Source organism: Adiantum capillus-veneris, chromosome 23 (genome assembly GCF_014529385.1).
Source record: "Adiantum capillus-veneris isolate H3 chromosome 23, ASM1452938v2, whole genome shotgun sequence".
NCBI classification, from domain to species: domain Eukaryota; kingdom Viridiplantae; phylum Streptophyta; class Polypodiopsida; order Polypodiales; family Pteridaceae; genus Adiantum; species Adiantum capillus-veneris.
The window spans coordinates 72,437,317-72,456,712 of NC_140953.1; positions in this window are offsets into that span (position 1 = coordinate 72,437,317).

A 19,396-nucleotide genomic window follows, 5' to 3' on the forward strand; every position below is an offset into this window, starting at 1 on the left:
TGCCACTAATTTTCAGCTTTGGAACAACCAAATGCATGATGTGCTTTTCCAAAACAAGCAAAATTTTCCTATTACCTATGCGGCTAGAACTGAAGATATGCACATGACTTAGTTTCAGTGGTAGGAGCTTGATGAGCTATGCAGGTCTACCATTAGACTGCACCTTGGAGAGTCAATGTATTTTTCAGTGTTAGAATGAAAAACTGCTTATGCTTTATGGCAGAAATTATGTGACACTTACGAAAAGGATATGGGTAGCAATAAGGTTTTCCTGATGCGAAAACTTTTCAGCCTTCATATGAAGGAGTCAGCTAGTGTTGCCAGCCATATCAATGATTTTGATTCTCTTTTTGCCCAGATTCGTGCACAGCGCATGAACATTGATGATGAGATGAAAGCAATCTTTTTTCTTTGTTCGTTGCCAGCCTCTTGGGATATCTTTTGCACAACTGTTAGTAACTCTACTCCTAATGGTACGCTAAAGTACGATGATGTTACTAGTGCACTTTTGTCAGAGGATATGCGTCGGAAGACCATGATTAGTTCGCATCATGGCGAAGCTCATTATGTACAAAGGGATGATAAGCAGCGTAAGGGCCTTTCTTTGCAACATGAGTCCAAGAAAGAGGGCAATAGAGATGCATCAAAGGGTAGGTCAAAGTCTCGTGGTCGCAGCAATGTTCAATGCCATTATTGTGATAAGTTTGGTCACATAAAGAAGGATTGTTATGCTTGGAAGTGTGACAAAGAGAGGGTAAAAGTAAAGGCAAATATTATGAGGAGAAATCAAAGAGTTCGGTTAAGAAAGAAGAACTGAACATAGTTCATGATGATAGTGATGCGCAAGACATTAATATGTTGGCTGAAAACAATGATGGTCTTTTATGATGCACAAGAAACTCTATCTTTGCAGAGTTCTATGCCAGTTGAACTCCTTATGAGCGGTGAAGTATCCCATACATGGATTCTTGATTTGGGTGCTTCTTTGCATGTCACACCTCATAGGCATTGGTTTACTACATACGAGGAAACCATTGGCTCTGTTACACTTGGTGACAGTTACTCTTGTGACATTGTTGGAGTAGGTGATATTGCCATGGTTGGCAAATGGGGTGAAGTTTATCATCCATAATGTGCGTCATGTTCCAGCCTTGACACACAATCTAATTTTGGTTAGACATCTTGATGACTTGGGTTACAAAGTCACTTTTCATCAGCAGTCTTGGTGTATTGCGAAGGGTCATCTTATTACAGCCCATGGTTCTAAAGTTGGTTCACTTTATCCTCTTTATGTATCTGATAAAAACAGTGTTCTTTCTGTAATTGAGCTGCCAATCGTTGCTTTGTGGCATAGCTGGGTAGGACATAAGTCAAAGAAGGGAATAGAGACACTCTCTCGTTTGGGCTACTTACCGTCTTTGTCATTTTTTTATTTCCCTTTTGTGAGCACTGTCAATATGGAAATCAAACATGGACACATTGTACACATTTTTTTAACAAAGAAAGAAAACCCTTAGAGCTTGTGCACAGTGATTTATGTGGGCCTATGCCTTCTAAATCCCATGGTGGCACGTCCTATTATGTTACATTCATTGACGATGCAACACGGCATGTTTGGGTTTATGCCATGAAGTCTAAAGATAAGACATTTTTTTGCTTCAAGAAGTTCTTGTCTAGTGTTGAAACTCAGTCTGAACATAAGTTGAAAGCTTTGCGCTCAGACACTAGTGGAGAGTATGTCTCCAAAGAGTTTACAGACTTCTGTTCAAGTAGGGGAATTAAGCGTGAGTTTACAGCTCCTTATACCCCTGCACAAAGTGGTGTTGTGGAATGAATGAATAGGAACATTCAAGAGAGAATTATGTATATGCTATCACATGCTAATTTATTGCAAGCGTTTTGGGTTGAAGCATTATACATAGTCATGTACTTGATCAATAGATCACCACATGCTTCATTACAATTTCGTGTACCTTTGGAGTTATGGTCAGGACATAAATTGTCTTATGAAAAACTCTGCACATTTGGCTGTCAAGCTTATGCACATGTACCCAAGGAGTTGCGTGCTAAGCTAAATCCTAAGTCTAGGAAATGCATCTTCATTGGCTATGGTGTAGATGGTCAATTTGGCTATCGTTTATGGGATCCAAAAAGTCGATCAGTGATCCATAGCAGTGATGTTTTCTTTAATGAGACTAAGATGCATAGACAGCCAATGAAAGAGGTTGAATTTTGGAAAGTGACATTTTCGGATGTATCACCTCCTGCCCAGACAGCTCTCAAGCCAATTACTACACAGGCTAGTACGAGTTCTGATCAGCAGCAGTGGAGATCTCAAAGAGTCTCACATCTGCCAGAACATTTTGTTCCAAGTGCAGATTTTGTTTTGCTGATAGATATTAGTGAGCCTTCTCGTTACAAAGAGGCTATGCTAGCCAATGATAAGGTTCAATGGGAACATGCTATGAAGAGGGAGATGTCAAGTATTGCAAAGAAAAAAACATAGGAACTTGTTCCATTGCCAAAAGGTAGGAAAGCATTGCCTTGTAAATGGGTTTACAAGAAGAAGATTGACAATTACAAAGCTTCTTCAAAGGGTTTGTGATAAAGGGCAAGGAACATTTGGTCTGTAAGCTTTTGAAAAGTCTCTATGGCTTGAAGCAATCATCCAGACAATGGTATCAAAAGTTTGATGCATTTATGCATTCCCTAGGCTATAAGCGCAGTAATGAGGATCCATGTCTTTACGTGAAAAGACAACCCAATGGAAAACTTATTATGCTTATCCTTTATGTAGATGACATGCTTATTGCTGGTCATTCCAAGAAGGACATTGCTGACTTGAAAACCAAGTTGAAAATTCAATTTGACATGAAAGATTTTGGTGAAGCCAATCACATTTTGGGTATGCGCATTACTCGTGACCATAAGAAGAGGTTGTTGTACCTTTCTCAAAAAGAGTATGTGCACAAGGTTCTTGATCATTTCAACATGCAGAAGGGGAAGGCTTTGAGTACTCCATTGCCTGCATATTTGAAACTTAGCAAGAATGATTGTCCCAAATCTACTGAGGAAAAATCTACAATGGCTAAGGTTCCTTATGCTTCAGCTTGTGGTAGTATCATGTATGCACCATGGTGGCTACAAGACCTAACATTGCACATGCAGTGGGAGTTGTTAGTAGATTTATGTCTAACCCTTGTAAAAAGCATTGGGATCAATCCTCCGATACTTGAAAGGCATTGCATATAGACAGTTATGCTATGGTCATGGAGAGGCAGAGTATGTTGCATTGGTTGAGACATGCAAAGAAGCTATTTGGCTTGCTCGCCTAGTGAAAGATCTTGGATTGGAGCAGTGTACAATAGTTTTTCATTGGGACAGTCAGAGTGCTATTGCCTTGGCTAACAATCCAGTGTTTCATTCCAGAATAAAACATATTGGTGTGCGTTATCACTTCAGTCGTGAATTCCTAGCAAACAAGAGCCTTGATTTAGTGAAGATTCCTACGTCAAAGAACACAACAGATGCACTCACTAAAATTCTCTCTAGCCATCAGTTTTAGCACTGTCGTGAGTTGATGGGCATTGGGTGAAGAGTAGTTATCTTCCATTCTTATGGTCTCCCACATTGGCCACCATCAAGTGGGAGAATGTTAGGTTTCTGAAAACCATAACCATAACTTGATTGTCAAACCCCAACGATACCATGATTTCCATACCATCACTACAAAACCATAACCATAACTTGATTGCCAAACCATGATCAAAACCTCTCTGCCATACCATAACCATAACCATGTGCCATACCATAATTGTGAAACAAATCATAATCACAAACAAAATGCATAACCATAAACATAAGCACTACAAAACTGTACATACAAACAATCATGAGTAAGACTGTATCAAAAAGACCACAACTACAAAAAAGACTATACAAAGAAGACTGTATGAAGATGACTGAGTAAAACTATATCAAGAAGACTGTCATGGTAATGCCTCCTGGTCGACATACCCTCCCTCCTTCTGCAGGTGGTTCAAAAGGGCCACAAGTCCATGCTTGTACCCATACTTCTCCTCTCGGCGTGTCGGAAGGCGCTTCACGGAAACTTCCTACAAAATTATGGTTTCATCATGATATAAATTTTCAAACTACATATATATTTTCAACAATGCAAAGCATACATATAATAATTACAAACTCATGTCAAAGTGTCTCGTAGCCTCCACTCCCAAGATGTGATGCTCCAGCAGACTTCAAACGTGCTCTGATTGCATCTCTCTTTGGCTGTTGAAATCTGTCTGGATTGTCTTGTGTCTCTCGTGCAATCCCCACCTACTCCTCTGCATCCAACCATGCCGGGTTTGGACTATCAACATTGTATCCGTCTCTCTCCTCTGGTCGATGGTGTGACATTGTGGCCTTTGCCATGCCCAAAATCCAGCCACTCAAGACTTTATCGTACCCCCTCGCCGGCCTGTACTCTCTATGAATGGCCTTGATGATGTAACTCTTTCTTTCATCGCTCGTCAAGATTATCCCAAACCTCCATCACAAAGTGACGAAACTCAATTGTACATAGCTGTTGAATCCTCTCTTGCATCGACCCTATCGGCCACAATAGCACCATCCATGCTCTTGTACACCATGCTAGGATCATTCTCGTGTGATCCCCAAGGTGTACGTGGTGTACCAATCGGTGAACTATCTACTGAAGAGAGTGGGGTATGCTCTCTTGGTGGTGTGGACACATTGGTAGAACCACTACCACAACAACCACCGCCTCCAGAATGACACCTACCTCATATTGAGGACGAACCACCCGTCGATGTAGGGGGAACACTAGTCCTAGGCATAGGGGGCACACTCAGCTGAGGTGTGGGGCCGGCCGGTGTAGGGACCACACTAGTCCTAGGCCTAGGGTCTACCATAGTAGGTCTAGAGGAACCTGTTGCCCAAAGCTTCTGTGCCATCGCGATCTGCTATGGTGTGAACTGTGTCAAAAAGAGACCCATCTACTTGGGTGACATGCCAGCCGGAGTGATAGGAAAACTAAAACTAGGAGAGTATGGCTCATCGTCATTGGCCATGGCTACAAATACACAAATAACACCCACAAAATATGTTAGTTTACACAAGAAACACTTAATCAATACAAATAAAAAATAAACGAATCTCCAACACAAATGAATGAATGTAGAGTGTATTGTAGACTAATAAAAAGAGTTCTACAAAAGAGTTCCTGTTGAAAATCATTAGTTAATCTCTCGTCTTTTATGAGATCTGATGCACCAAAGATGTCTATCTCAATCTGTACTTCTGTATCCTCGTCATCAAACCCTATTCTTCATCGCTCTCCGCATCAGCTTCAGTATTTGACACTTTATCTCTAGGTTCAGGTGTATGCTCACCACTGATCTCCAGCTCAAAATATTCAGGCATATCCATTGGCCCTGCACTTTTTTCATGAATCACCTCTTTGACCTCAACATCCAATCCTTCACACACTTGCTTGCTCCATGGAGCAACTTGAACAACATAGAGTCAACACAGTTTAGACAAATCATTCTCATCATTTTCTCTCCACAGTGGATCTAGCACAATGCTCTGGAAGTACAAATGTATCCCGCACATCTATCCACACTCGCCTAGAGTTCACTTGAATCAATCCACTCTTGTCTTTGCGCACAATTGCATTACGGCCGCTGGTAATAACTTTGAACCACTTAACATCAAAGATAAAAATATCAAACTTTCTAAAGCTGATCTTCAAGATGTCATGGATGTAGCCAAAGTATTCAGGTTGGCTAGTCTGTGTGTTCTCATCCATGGCACTACTTCTACTTTCTTGGACGAAGCTTGTCCTAACACCACTGTAAAGTGACCCTTTGTTCGTCGATCCATTGAACCTGAAGTGTTTCCCATGCGACCTCAAAGCTCCATATTTGTGATACTGCAGTCACAAAATTGAAACAGACTTAAAGTTATTAAAGTAATGATCTCAGTGGAGCTTGAAAAGTAAGTTGTGAAAATATACATGCCAATTGCAACCCCTTGACATCTCCTCTTCCTCTTTAGTAATCAACACTCCATTCCTCTTTGCCTCTAAGATTGTCGCATCTAACTACCACCCAGTTGGAAAGTCAGGAAATTTCTGAAGATGATCTGTAAAAGGAAGGTTTCTAGTGGCACAGTTGTGCTTGAATTGCAGGCGATCTTTCAAGCGTTGTTTCTTTTTCCCTTCGTACCTCTCTAGCCACTTTTTCATGATGTCTGAGTTGAGAAGGCAAAATCTCATAACCTTTTCTTGCATTGTGATGTCATCTTCCTAACGATGCCTTGTCCCTGTAGCTCGTCCCCTATCACCTTTGCGTTGACCTCAGTAGTCCACATTCGGGGCATCTCTTGATCAATTGAGACCAAAAACTCACTGATGGGGACAAGAGACTCCTGTACAAGCCATCCTTCAGCCATGCTATCCTCGGGGCGATCCCTTTGATGAACAAACCCCTTTAAAGTCTTCATAAATCTCTCCAAGAAGAACATCCATCTACTATGGACTACCCCAGCAACTACAAATTCATCAACCACATGCACAAGTACATATATGCATTTGGATGGTAAGAATATTTGTTGGAAAGTACTTCTCCACCATGCACACTGCTTCAATAGCAGTTAAGCGTGTTGCATCGATGCTATCTTCTCTTCTCTCTTTTGAATTGATCCAGCACACCAACTGACTGATTTTGTAGATTGTTCTCCTAATGTCATTTTTCAAACAATTCTTTATGGAAATTGGTAAGATAAACAATAAATGTTTTTGCCAATCATGGGACTTAAGACCGCTCAGATTGTCATCTCTTGTAAAAGCAGTTTTCAAACATTGCATGCATCCAGTGGGAGCCTTGAATGAAGATATAGTCTTCTTCACTTGTTGCTCTTTTGCACAACTCAAAACCCATGGTTCTTTTGGTATAGCAAACTTCCCATTGGGTTTAAGTCGAGACCACATCTCTGGCATTTGACCCACATCCTATAGGTTATCTCTTTGGGCCTTGCTCTCCCTTTTTCCAGTGATGGTTTTCCATATGATCTCCCCCACATTCTTGAAGATGTGCATTGGGTTGAGCAGATGATTAATAAGCAGGTCACTCCAGTACGGGAGCTCATGGGAAATAGAAAGTCTTTTCATTCCAGGTGGCATGAAATCTCCCCTCTCCAGCCACATGTTTTTCCAATCGCTCGCTTTCAGTGGATACATGTCATGTTTGCATATGTTTGGTCCACATAGCTCATGTCCTTCAGGAAAAAATCTACCATGCTCCTCGTAAACTATCTTGCTCAAATGCTCTGAGCGACGGAAGCCAAGTCGAGGACCACATATCGAACATGCATGATTACCCGAGTAACTCAAGACTGAAACATCAGAAAATTAAAATATAAAAGTGTTGGCATAGCCAAGAATAACATGACATGTGTGAGGGTTTCAAAGGCACTTGCATGAGCACTCACCGAAGCCTAGCCAATCGTGCATGGTCCACATGAGCATGCCTTGCACATGTACATTCCGTGGTCCAATTGGTTGGGACATATCAACCACATCGATTCCTGTCCATAAGATTTGGAGCTCCTCTATAAGTGGTTCTAGATAGACGTCCATGTTCTTTGCTTTGTACTCTCCTGGGACAATCAATGAAAACAACAAATGGCCCTTCTTGATAGCTAGCCATGGTGGAAGATTATAATTAACCAGACAAATAGGCCACGTGCTCCATGACAAACTCCATAATATGAATGGGTTTACTCCGTCCATTTCTAGACCAAAGTGGATACACTTTTTCTTAAATGTAGGCCAACTTTCCTCTATGTGCTTCCATGAACAAGAGTCAGCAGGGTACCCGCATCACATCATCTGTCGATCTAGTATTTGAGTGCCATGTCATCAAAGCGGCTATGGAATTGTACTTGAACATGCTCTTTATTCTTGGAATGATAGGAAAGTGTCAAAGGAACTTTGTAGGGATAGACCTTTGCCAACGCGGTACGAAGAACTGAGATTTTTGCACCATTGTAAAGCGGCATGCATGCAAGAGTTTGCATCATCTCGCCCTCTTTATCATTGCCATCATGCCGTTGATATGGACGGGATGGCTGAGGTTGTGGTCTGCAATATTGCATTGAATGTTGTAGTCTTCTATGTTTTCAATGATCGGATCCATGTCAAAGAACGCGTCTAACATCTGCTCCATCTCTACTTCTTGAAATGCCACATCAGGTATTGGTTGGGAGGACTCAGTCGATGGCTGTTTGTTTAAAAATTATCTTCTCTGGGATGAAGTTGGAGCAATATCTACTTGCGGAGTTTGATCTATTGTCTCTAGACCATGGATCGATAATGCAAGTCTTGAAGTTGCTCTATCAAAAAGAGACTGTGATTGCGTATATGCTGGTCGCAGATTTTTCATTTTTGAAAGATCTGATGCTTGCAATGCGCACAAGGACACGCCATCCTATCATCCATACTTTATCTACCAATGATGCAACATATAATTAAAACAGTCTAGCTGTTATAACTACACACTACTAACTACATGACAACCTCACATTCTCTAGCCAGGTCCGATCCCCGCACATCTCGGTCTAGAGGTGCACAAAGATTAGGACCACAGGGTATAATATCGTTTTTATTGGTCATTGCGTTATTTTACTTTGTTTATCAATTTTTGTTTGCATTTTAAAGTACATAAGGCGCTTTTGAAGTCCAATTGCATTTTTTCAACTCTTTGCCGCTAACTCTAACAACCTCACATTCTCTAGCCATGCCCGATCCCTGCATACCTCGGTCTAGAGGTGCATGGAGATTAGGACCACATGGTTAATGACTATATATTAGTGTTTTTTAAGTCTATGTGTGCTTTTGAAGTCCAATTGTGCTAGCATTTTTTAAACCTATAACCCATAACCTAACCTAACATAACCTATAACCTAATCTACAACCAAATTAAACCTAACCAACCTAATTGAAGTTCGTTTGCAGTTTTTGAAATACACAAGTCATCTTTTTTCATTTTTTCTAATTTTTGCCGCTAGCTCTAACCTAGCTTATAATCTAACCTAACCTATAACCTAAACCTAATCTAACCTAACATAACCTAGAACCTATAACCTAACCTATAACGTGCCTATAACCTATAACCTAATCTATAACCTTAACCTAACCTATAACCTAACCTAGTCCGTTTGCGTTTTTAGAAGTACATGAGTCATCTTCGAAGTCCGTTTTTGTTTTTTCTACTATTAATTTGCCGCTAGCTATAACCTAAACTATAATCTAACATAACCTATAACCTAAACATAACCTAACCTAACATAACCCTAAACTTAAACCTAACGTATAGACTAACCTAACAGATGTCTGTTTGCATTTTTTGAAGTACACAAGTCATCTTTGAAGTCCGTTTGCATTTTTTTCTACTATTAATTTGCCACTACCTCTAACCTAAAATATAACCTAAACCTAACATAACCCTAAACCTAAACTACAACCTAAACCTAACCTATAACCTAGCCTAACAAAAGTCCCTTTGCGGTTTTTGAAGTTCACTAGTCATCTTCTGAAGTCCGTTTGCATTTTTTCTACTAATAATTTATCACTAGCTCTAACCTAACCTATAATCAAACCTAACTTGTAACCTAAACCTAAACCTAACCTATAACCTAACCTAATCGAAGTCCATTTTCGTTTTTTAATTGAAGTACACGAGTCATCTTCGAAGTCCATTTTCATGCGTTTTTTCTACTATTAAATTGCCGCTACCTCTAACCTAACATAACCTATAACCTAAACCTAACCTATAACCTAATCTAGCATAACCTATAACCTAACCTAACCTAACCTATAACCTAAACCTAACCTATAGCCTAACATAATCGAAGTTCGTTTGCAATTTTTCTACTATTTGTTGCTAGCTCTAACGTAACCTATAACCGACACAATCTTGCATGGTGAATGGTGCGTATTCTAATCCAACCATTGCTGTCAAGGTGTTATCTTAAATAGATCTTCCTTTGATGAAACCTTGTTGGTGAGGAGTGATACCCTTATCCAGAGTAAGAGAGAGTCTTAGGGAAATTGACTTGGCAATAATTTTATAAGCGTTTCAGTTGGGAGCATCATATTTTTTCGAACCAAGCCTATAACTTAAACATTAGTTAACTTAACCTATAACCTAACCTAACCTTTTACGTATATAAAACCTATAACCTAACCTAACATAACCTATAACCTAGCATGTTGTCTAAACTTAACCTATAATCTAATTAACCTAGCCTCCTATAACCTATAACTTAAACCTAGCCTAGAACCTAATCTAACCAAAATAACATCATATAATCTAACCTAACATAACCTATGAGCTAACCTAAACCTAATCTAACCTAACTATGACCTAACTTAGCATAACGTATAATTAACCTAACTTATAACCTATAGTCTAACCTATACCCTAACCTACCTCATCAATTGCATAAGTTCAAAAATGACATAAGTCAAAACCTAATTTCAAAACAAGATTTTTTCATTGCATAATTTTGAAACAACATAATTCCAAAACAACATGACGAGATGGTAGCGTAATTTCATAACATAATTCCAAAGCATAATTTCAAAATACAATTACTCCAAACCATAATCTCACAACACAAACCATAATTTCAAAACAAATTTTTCCAGAGCATTATTTCTAAACAAAATGGCATAAAAACTTAAAGCATTGAAAGCATAAAGCATGAAATTTTATTTTGTCAATATACAAATTAATTTAATATGCATTCAAGTTTTGAGCACTCACATGCAGCCTATTTGAGCAGTAAAGGGTCTTGTAAATGTCCTTGAACCTGCAAAAACGCGTGCACACACACACACACACACACATACACTATGTTAAAACCTAAACCCTAAACCTACAAGAAAACTTGAAAAGAATCTCAACTTGGTGCTAGAGAGTAGTCCACAAGCAAGATTTTGACCTTCGACAACTTGTTAGGCACCAGATTTGCAGTCTAGGTGAGGAGGAGGAGGGCAAGAGAAGAGGCACAAAAACTAGAGAAATGTGCAGGGTAATACCCGCGGGTTTGTTTTTTGCAAGTTCCGCCAGTAGAAGCATCGGTATAGGTGTCAGAAAATTCACCTATACTGGCGTCGGAAGAGAAAATTCTATCTGCATCAGAAGACACATCGGTATCTGCGTTGAAAATTCAAAAATGAAATTTTTTCATCTCCCTCCATACTTTCCTACACATATACCAACGCTCGCCATTGACACCGACGATTTGGTGCCGGAATTTAAGCGACCTCTTATAGTGATAAAAAACTAGGTGGTGTCCCTATCTTATCTAGGATTGGCTGTGGGTTTTGGTATTGTCTTATGTGCTTGTAGCTGCCCCATCCCCATTGAGCAACACGGAGCCTTGAAGAGTGTTTAGAGGTCGCATCTCTTGTTGCCCACCCCAGAACTCCTCATTGTTTCTTCCCTCCTTTTGTGTTGTTTGATCTTTTCAAGAGCATCATCCTTTCGTTGTTCTAGTGGCCAAATCCCATCATCCTCTATTTTATTGTCTACTTCAGTTCCAAGGTTTCTTTTTTCTTCATCCCTTTGTTTATGAAATTTTCCTCTTTGGGCTTGAGCCTCTTTCATAGATCTCTGTGTTTGCATAATTTTTATTGTATCGGTAGTCATGTTTGACCTCACCTTTAGGCGTGCTCGTTTGAGTGTATATTCTTCCTCCTCATCTTCCTCAGAAGATTGATACTCCAAGGGAGTATCTTTGTCATTTGATTTAATTCCATCATTGGGTGAAACATTTGGTTTGGTCTCTTCACTTTCAGATTTAGGTTTTTTGAGCTTTGTCCAATTGGTTTCGTCTTCGAGGGCCATATTGTAGAAGGTATTGTCGTCGGCTTCACCGCTCTTTTGGATTTATGAATTAACTCCAATTGCGTTTTTGCGGGTGGTAGTTCATCAATCATACCTAATGCTTGATATGCAATTCTAGTTAGCATTGGTTCAACATTCATATATGTTTTGCTTTTATCACTCCCCTTTATGTTTGCTTCCACGAAAATTTTCAGGATGTAGGTTCCAAAGTCACAGTTGACCACCCTTCTTTTTATTAGCCCCATGGCCATCACCCTTATCATATACATTAGGAAGGGAATGGGGTCTAAGGGGGCCTCTTTATTTACCATGGGATTAAAAAGGAGATTATGGAAGGGGCAAATGGGTGGATGCCATGTGGACTGAAATGGTGGGTATGGCAGGTCCTAAAAGTAAGTGGTCAAACTTGTGCTCTTTTACAAAATACAAAGAGAAAATATCTTATAATTTCAAAAAAATGATCTTTTCTCTAAATAGTTGAGTAAAAACCAATACTTTCTCTCGCTAGTGGCTGTCAATTTCTCCCCCCCTCTCTCCTAAAAAAGGGTCCCTCCAAAAACGTGCTGATCATTCCCTCCCTCTCTCTCTACTGTACCATCTCTCACTTCTTTTCACTTCACTTTCAGTTTTCCTCCCAAAAGCTCTGCTTCTCTTTCCTTCCTTTCAGTTTTCCCTCCCAAAAGCTCTGCCGCCACAGAAGTTTGAACCTTCTTTCCCTCCTCAAGCTTACTGCATTCTCCTCAAGCTGAAGTTCTCCATTTCTCCATGAGCCTCACTAAACACCTCTACCTAAAGCTGAAGATCTGCCACATATTCTTCTGCTAGATCATCCCTCTTTCTTTCCTCAACAGGTTTCCTGCTCCTTCTCCAATGTGCTCTCTAGAGAGGATCTACTTTCCTCTCAAGATTTGCAACATCATCTTTCCAATTAAGCCAACAAGCAGGTGGAGCAGTATAGCAGTAAGTGGCATCCTTCGTCTGATGTATCATCAAGAATCTTGCTCCATACAACTGAGAACATGGATGTGAAATCTAATCATAAGTGTTTGTCTGCAGGTTGTGCCACTATTCTCCATGGCATCATTGGGTACTCGATGACCTAGGAGTGTCATTGACTCCATTTCATGCAGCAATGTACAAGACGACAGTGGATGTTGGGTGACGATGGAGTTCAAACGATTGATGTGGGTGACAATGCAGCCCGGCTCAAGAGGTGCACACAAGGTCTCAAGGAGACACATGGCTTCTCTAGCACACCATTGGAAGGGAAGGATCATGGAGTTCAAGCAAACCCATGATGGCAAGCATCTTGCAAAGGTGCAACATGTGTATGTTTCTTCACAACTGAAGCTAGAGAAAACAATGGCTCCATCGAGGTTTCCTGCAAACTGTAATTTCACTCCTCTGTTAATTTTTTAGATTGTATATTTTGTATTTGTGTTGTATAAATTGCTTTGATGTCTATAAGGCTTTCATTGCTTGTTCATGTTTGCAAATGTATTCCCATCTAATTTTGTAGAGTGGGAGCCATTAGAGTCCTTCACAAGAACTATTGAGGCCATCCACGTTGACCTTGGCAAGCTGCTCTATGCTGGTTGTCCATCCGTGGAGCTTGTCTCACGGGACATTTTTGTTAATAACCATACTTATGTAATGCCTAGGAAAACTGGGTATGGTAATGTTTCTCCACTTCATCCACCAGCCTTGCAGAGTACGGAATGGCCTAAGCCTGATAGTGCCTTGACATAGCAACCAAAAGGAGAATTGAGGTGGATGTGTATTCAGCAATGAAGTGCACCTATGGTTCCCATAAAGCTTCCCTAACTTGGTTTATGTCCCTTCATGTGTTCGTGTTTACGTTTCAACTGCAGAGTGTTCACAGGAAACCAACAATGTGGACTTGCAAAGGGGAAAGTGCGATCAACAGTTTCCTTGCAGTTGGATGGCTGACTAAGGTGGTCAACCACCAGGGAGATACAATCAAGTGATCTGTAGTTGCTGAGAATGTGGTGTGCAGGTACCATATTGCGAAGCAGAGCTTGTCAATTGTCTTTCCCTACAGAAGATGGAAGCTGATGAAGGGAGAATGGGAGGCACTAGACTCTGATGTTGATCCTAGAGAATCAATTGATCTGCAAATATGCCTCCATAATAATGCAGTGCATGACATCTTGGTGAATAACGAATGGAATCTTAGTCACCTTCGTGAGTATCTTAATCTTAGATATACCTTTCCCAATCAATATGTTTTTGTAATCAATGAAAAGGTTGTTCATTCTAGAAAAGAGAAGAGCTTTCTGTGTGAAAACATTGGTTTTACGCAATGTATTAATGTAAAATCTTGTAACTAAAACGATTTCCCTCCCATTAATACATATGGCGTTTTGAATCTCTATCTCATTTTTTAATTGATTCAAGATTAAGTTTGAAATATGCAACTTTTTTAGTTTCCAGCGTGAAGACTTTCAATGTTGGTGTCTTTCAATGCTTGTCGCATGATTTTGTTTATAATTATAGTTTTAAGTTAATTTGATGTTAATTTTAAGTGCTTTAAAAAAGTGACATTGAGTATAAAAGTCACTTTGTAGGTTTTAAACTTCATTTCTCACATTCACAAAACACAAGCTTTCAGCTCTCTCCCATCTTCTTTGCGAACAGACCCATGGAAACATCTTCTGATGCACTTCTCACACAATTACAGAAGATAGGACTTGCAGATCGCGCACATGAACTAGTCAGTGTGTTTGAGGGGACGATGAACACGCATGCCAGTGCTAACCTTCATGTAGAGGGATTCCAGAGCTTTCTTGACTACATGATGGAGCACATGGAAGAATATGCAATAGTCTTCGAGGGATCTAACATGGCGTGGTTTCCAGTGGATTTTCTCAAACACCTCTATGCGGTTGACAAAAACTTTTGCTATCGCTTGTTGAGGTTTATAAAAGGGCTTATTGAGCGGGACTACAGGACAGAGGATGAGGATGACCTCACAGACTTGGGCATGGGGTGCATAGGCACCCAATTCATCTCTTGGGACATGGTTCTGGTATTGCTTGTTCTTGAGGGAATGGAGAAGGGAAAATCAAAGGAAAAGGCCGACAAGAAACCTCCTGTAACCATTGTGGAGGAATCAAATGAATTTGTTGAAGAGGTTGATGAGCAGGCTGAAGCATCTATGGAACTTGTCCTCTTGCAAGATCCCAACTCCAGTAAGGAGGAAGATGGGATGATAGAGGGAGAAGAGGTGCTGGAAGAAGCTCCTGACCTCCAAATTCTCACTTTGCATGCAGTGGTGGTGGATGGTCATCACTTTTTGTTCCTTGATGACATTGCAAAGACACTAGGACTCAGAGAACATGAGTCGCTCTCAGTGCTCGCTATCTATGCGGGCATGAAAGATCCCAGTGGAAGGCAAGAGAAGGTCAACTTTCAAATTGACTTTGAAGACCAAGGTCTCCCACCAAGCCTGTCATTCCTCCCTAGTGAAAGCGAACAGAATTTGGTACAAACCGTGGCAAATACACTTATGGAAATCAAATCATGTGCCTCATTTTATGAAAGCATCCCGGAAATCACTTTTCTTCCACACAAACCGCTGACCATTATGGGTGGAGAAGATTGCTCTAGCATTGACCTTACAAGGAAAACTCTTGAAGAGATGGATGAGGAAACTGAGATAAACAATTTTTAACTTTATCGATAGTAAATTGTTTCATATAGCAAGTGTTGAAGTTGTTTAAAATGTTTTGCAAACCGCATACCATGTTGATAAGTTTGCAATGCGTACTGGAGATTCATGCAGCAATCCTATGGGTAGATATAGCTCCCTGTGGCACTACCTTGGCCATCTCGGGCCATCCATTCTTCGAGTTTCACACACAGAGTTCTTCAAGCATGGTTCTGTGGAGTTGCTCGAGTGCAAGGATTAAGTGCCATCCTTGCTGAAGATTCCCTTACCCTTAATGCTCACAAGTGTATCTTGGTGGATCGAGAGGCCGCATGTATGCTTTTACAGGAAAGCACCTTGGGGCAGTCCTCTCCCACTGTGCCTTAAGCCTAGGTCAAGGGGTGACAAACCCAGAGGAGATTGTCAAAACTTTTGGTGTCAAGTCGGCCATTTGCCCTATACCAAAAGATGTAATTTAGAAGAAAACCAACCAGCCATGATGTAATATCCAGAGCAATATATAATAATTTTGTCTTCTGTCTTTTGTTTGTCACTTTATGTACTTTTCTTTTCTATTTCACATATTGGCCAATTAAATCTTTTTCTTCAACCCGTTCACACCTCCTCGACCATCCAGTGTCTGACGTGGGATGCCCACCGGTGAATAATTTGTGAAACGGAGCCATTTCGGGTGCGTACGGAGGCCGTGGGATGACCAAAAGCCACGGCTATGACCAACGACAAGGAACGGGCCGCAAAAAAGCCCTATGCACCACAGCGCGCATGGGGCAGTTTTGAGGCTCCGTTTCACAAATTATTCACCAGTGGGCATCCCACGTCAGACGGGTGCTTGGATGGTCGAGGAGGTAAAATCGAACTACTTGATTAATTCAAATACTTCAACAATAGGAAGTACACAATGAACTATTAGAGTTACACCGAATGAGAAAAAATTGAGTCGTTTATATTATATCAAAAGATTACAAATCTGATAAATAGAGATTACATGGGAAAACTAATTCTTATGGAGGCACCCTTCATTCCTCAGATTGAGCACTAGAGCTAGATCTGTATTTTTTAATGTAACTCGCTTTGCATGCACCATACAAGATACACCATCTTGGAACAATTGCACCAGAATGTCCTCGGCGGCATCCTGTAAAGCCCTTTCTCCTACCACCCGAGAAAAAGCTGCCTTTGGTATTATTGGCTCCGTGCTCTTTTGATATTTGCGGATATCACGTAGAGCAACTGTTCCAGGCTTCCATTGCCTTTCTTCTACGATGGTGGTGGTGGTGGTGGAGGAGCCGTTTGTTTGGCCCATTGAGGAGGGTCATTTTTATACTTCTTCCTCCTCTCTTCTTGGGCTTGCTACTCTTCATGTGTGAGCTTGTCCTTTTTCTTTTTCGCATATTTTTTTGCTCTCTGAGGAATTTTTGCTGGTCTGGAGCTCTCAGCCTTTGCTTGTTGGGCGGCTTGAGCCCTGTCCTCTTCTGCTCTCTTCTCGGCCTCTGCTTGTGCTTGTAAATTAGCCAAGTGGGCTCTCTCAGCCTCGGCTCTCTGCCATTCTTCTTGCTCTCTCTACCTTCTTTGTTCTTCATGCAATTTATGTGTTTCTATCTTGTTGCCTCTTTCTTTTCTAACTCTCTCATTCTCCTTCTCCTCTTTGCATCTCGTGCTTTTGAAACAGGATCACCGGGTATTACCTTGATCACCCTTTTTTTGATTCGCGGAGCAAATTTTCGTGTAGTTGCAGCTGCTTCAACTTCAGGTGTTGCCGTTGCTTGATCTCCAGTTGCTGTCGTTGCTTGATCTTTAGTTGCTGCCATTGCATGAGCTCGAGGTCCTATTTCCTGTGTTGGTCTGTCATGAGCTGCAAATGCTCCGAAATCCGGTAGAGGTGTGCGATTTGCATGCTGTAGTGGCTGGAGATCACCAAATATCTGTCGCATGGTGTTTTGATCCTCTGTAGTTGAAGGTTTGGGGAGTGGTTGGGTGTTAGGAGCTAATTCTTGTGGTTGATGTTGTGGATTTGAAGCGGTGGATTCTGTACGAGGTTGAGGCTGCAGATTTGCAGTGTTGTCAGTGGTAGTGGTGTCATCGTTGTGCGTGGTGGTGTGCTCTTGTGCAAGATATGAGTGCGTGTACGTTTGGGCTTGAGAGGATCTTCTAAAATGTGCAAACAAGAAATGAACTTTGAGTTATGAGTTTTGACTTATATAGTACTTAAACTTTTAATTTTTTTTAAAAACTCAATAAAATCACTAAAAATTAAAAAAGACTCCAAAATAGATGAAACTTGAACCATGGGACTAATAATTGTCGACTTTACAAATCACTTTGCATGACAATGCATGTTTACAATAGAAATGGTTAGTGTCAAAAGGAAATTAATCTTCCACCCAACGCCTGCCATCACGGTACCTTGTCTCCAACTAGCATCAGAATCGATCTTTTGCACTCGAAGCATGATATGATTGTGATCGCCTCAAGCTAACCACTTTTTCTATTCTACATTTTAAACTTCTTTGTTCTCTTGTCTTTTTTCTCTCTCTCCATGCTAAAACTCTGTAGAACCAATTGAACATCTCGTGAAGGGCATTGCTCTTTTTTATTCCACCTCCATTTCCTTTAATTTTAAAATACACTTCTTTTGCTTGATAGTGTGAGCACTCCATCCCTTGGCTACTCCAAATGCCTAATGAACCACAAGTGTCGAGGAAAAAAACACTATGTATAAAAAGAATGTGCTGAAAAAAAAACAAACTTTAGTTTCACATACAGATGTATTTTGATTGAAAATATCAAATGTGCAACACACCATGTAATGTGTTATGTGTGTCTCCCCCCAAGCATCCACCTTTGTGATGTAAAACTATTGATTACAAAATTTAGGGTGGATATCTCATCATCCACTAGCTTTGCCTTTTTGAGAAGACAAAAAATATCATCAGTAGACTGCCACACACGAGCACGCTTAATTCCTAGGGCTACTTCATTACCTTTGTAGGTGATAATGTCACACACCTTTTTCCACAACTAAAACTCATTGGGACTTTGGGAGTCTGAATAGTTTGAAAGCAAATGTCTAGCTTTACTACCACCAATACAAACTTTATTAGGGCGATCTTGTGTACTTCCAAACGCCTTCTTGTCTTTTGATAGCTCAACTGCACCCCCATGTAGACCAACACTTGATAGAATAGATTTTAGTTCTCGAATACACTCTTCTCTTCTTTCTGCAGGCTCTATATTCCAAGCGTAATTAATATGGTGCATAAGCAACTTGTCAAGAATTCGTAGATGGGCATGAAGGGTGCACACATGCACATTTATCAGCGGTATTGAAAGAATAGGATCCCAATTTGGATCATCCATGTTTTGATTAGGAGGTACTTGCTGGTCACAACTGAGGATACCTTGAAACCATTGTTGTAGTGCTTTACCCACTGCTTGTGTAGTGGGTACACCTTTTGCAGAGTTGACTGTAACTTTGTCTCCCTTGCCCTTACCACCTTTCAACTTGCTGGCCTTTGCACCCTTGCCATCAGTTCCCACTGAGACTTTACTGTGGCAACAATAAATGCATGGAAAGAGGGTCATTGCACCTTGCTTGCACCCTAACATACACTTGAGTGTTTTCAAGTCTCCTGCCAAATGCCACTCGACTTGGAACATTCCCAGACCTAAAACATGCAATCTCTGTCCTTCTTGCTGTTGTCAAATGACATCAATGATTGTGAATCTCTGTCCTTCTTGCTGTTGTCAAATGACATCAACGATTGTT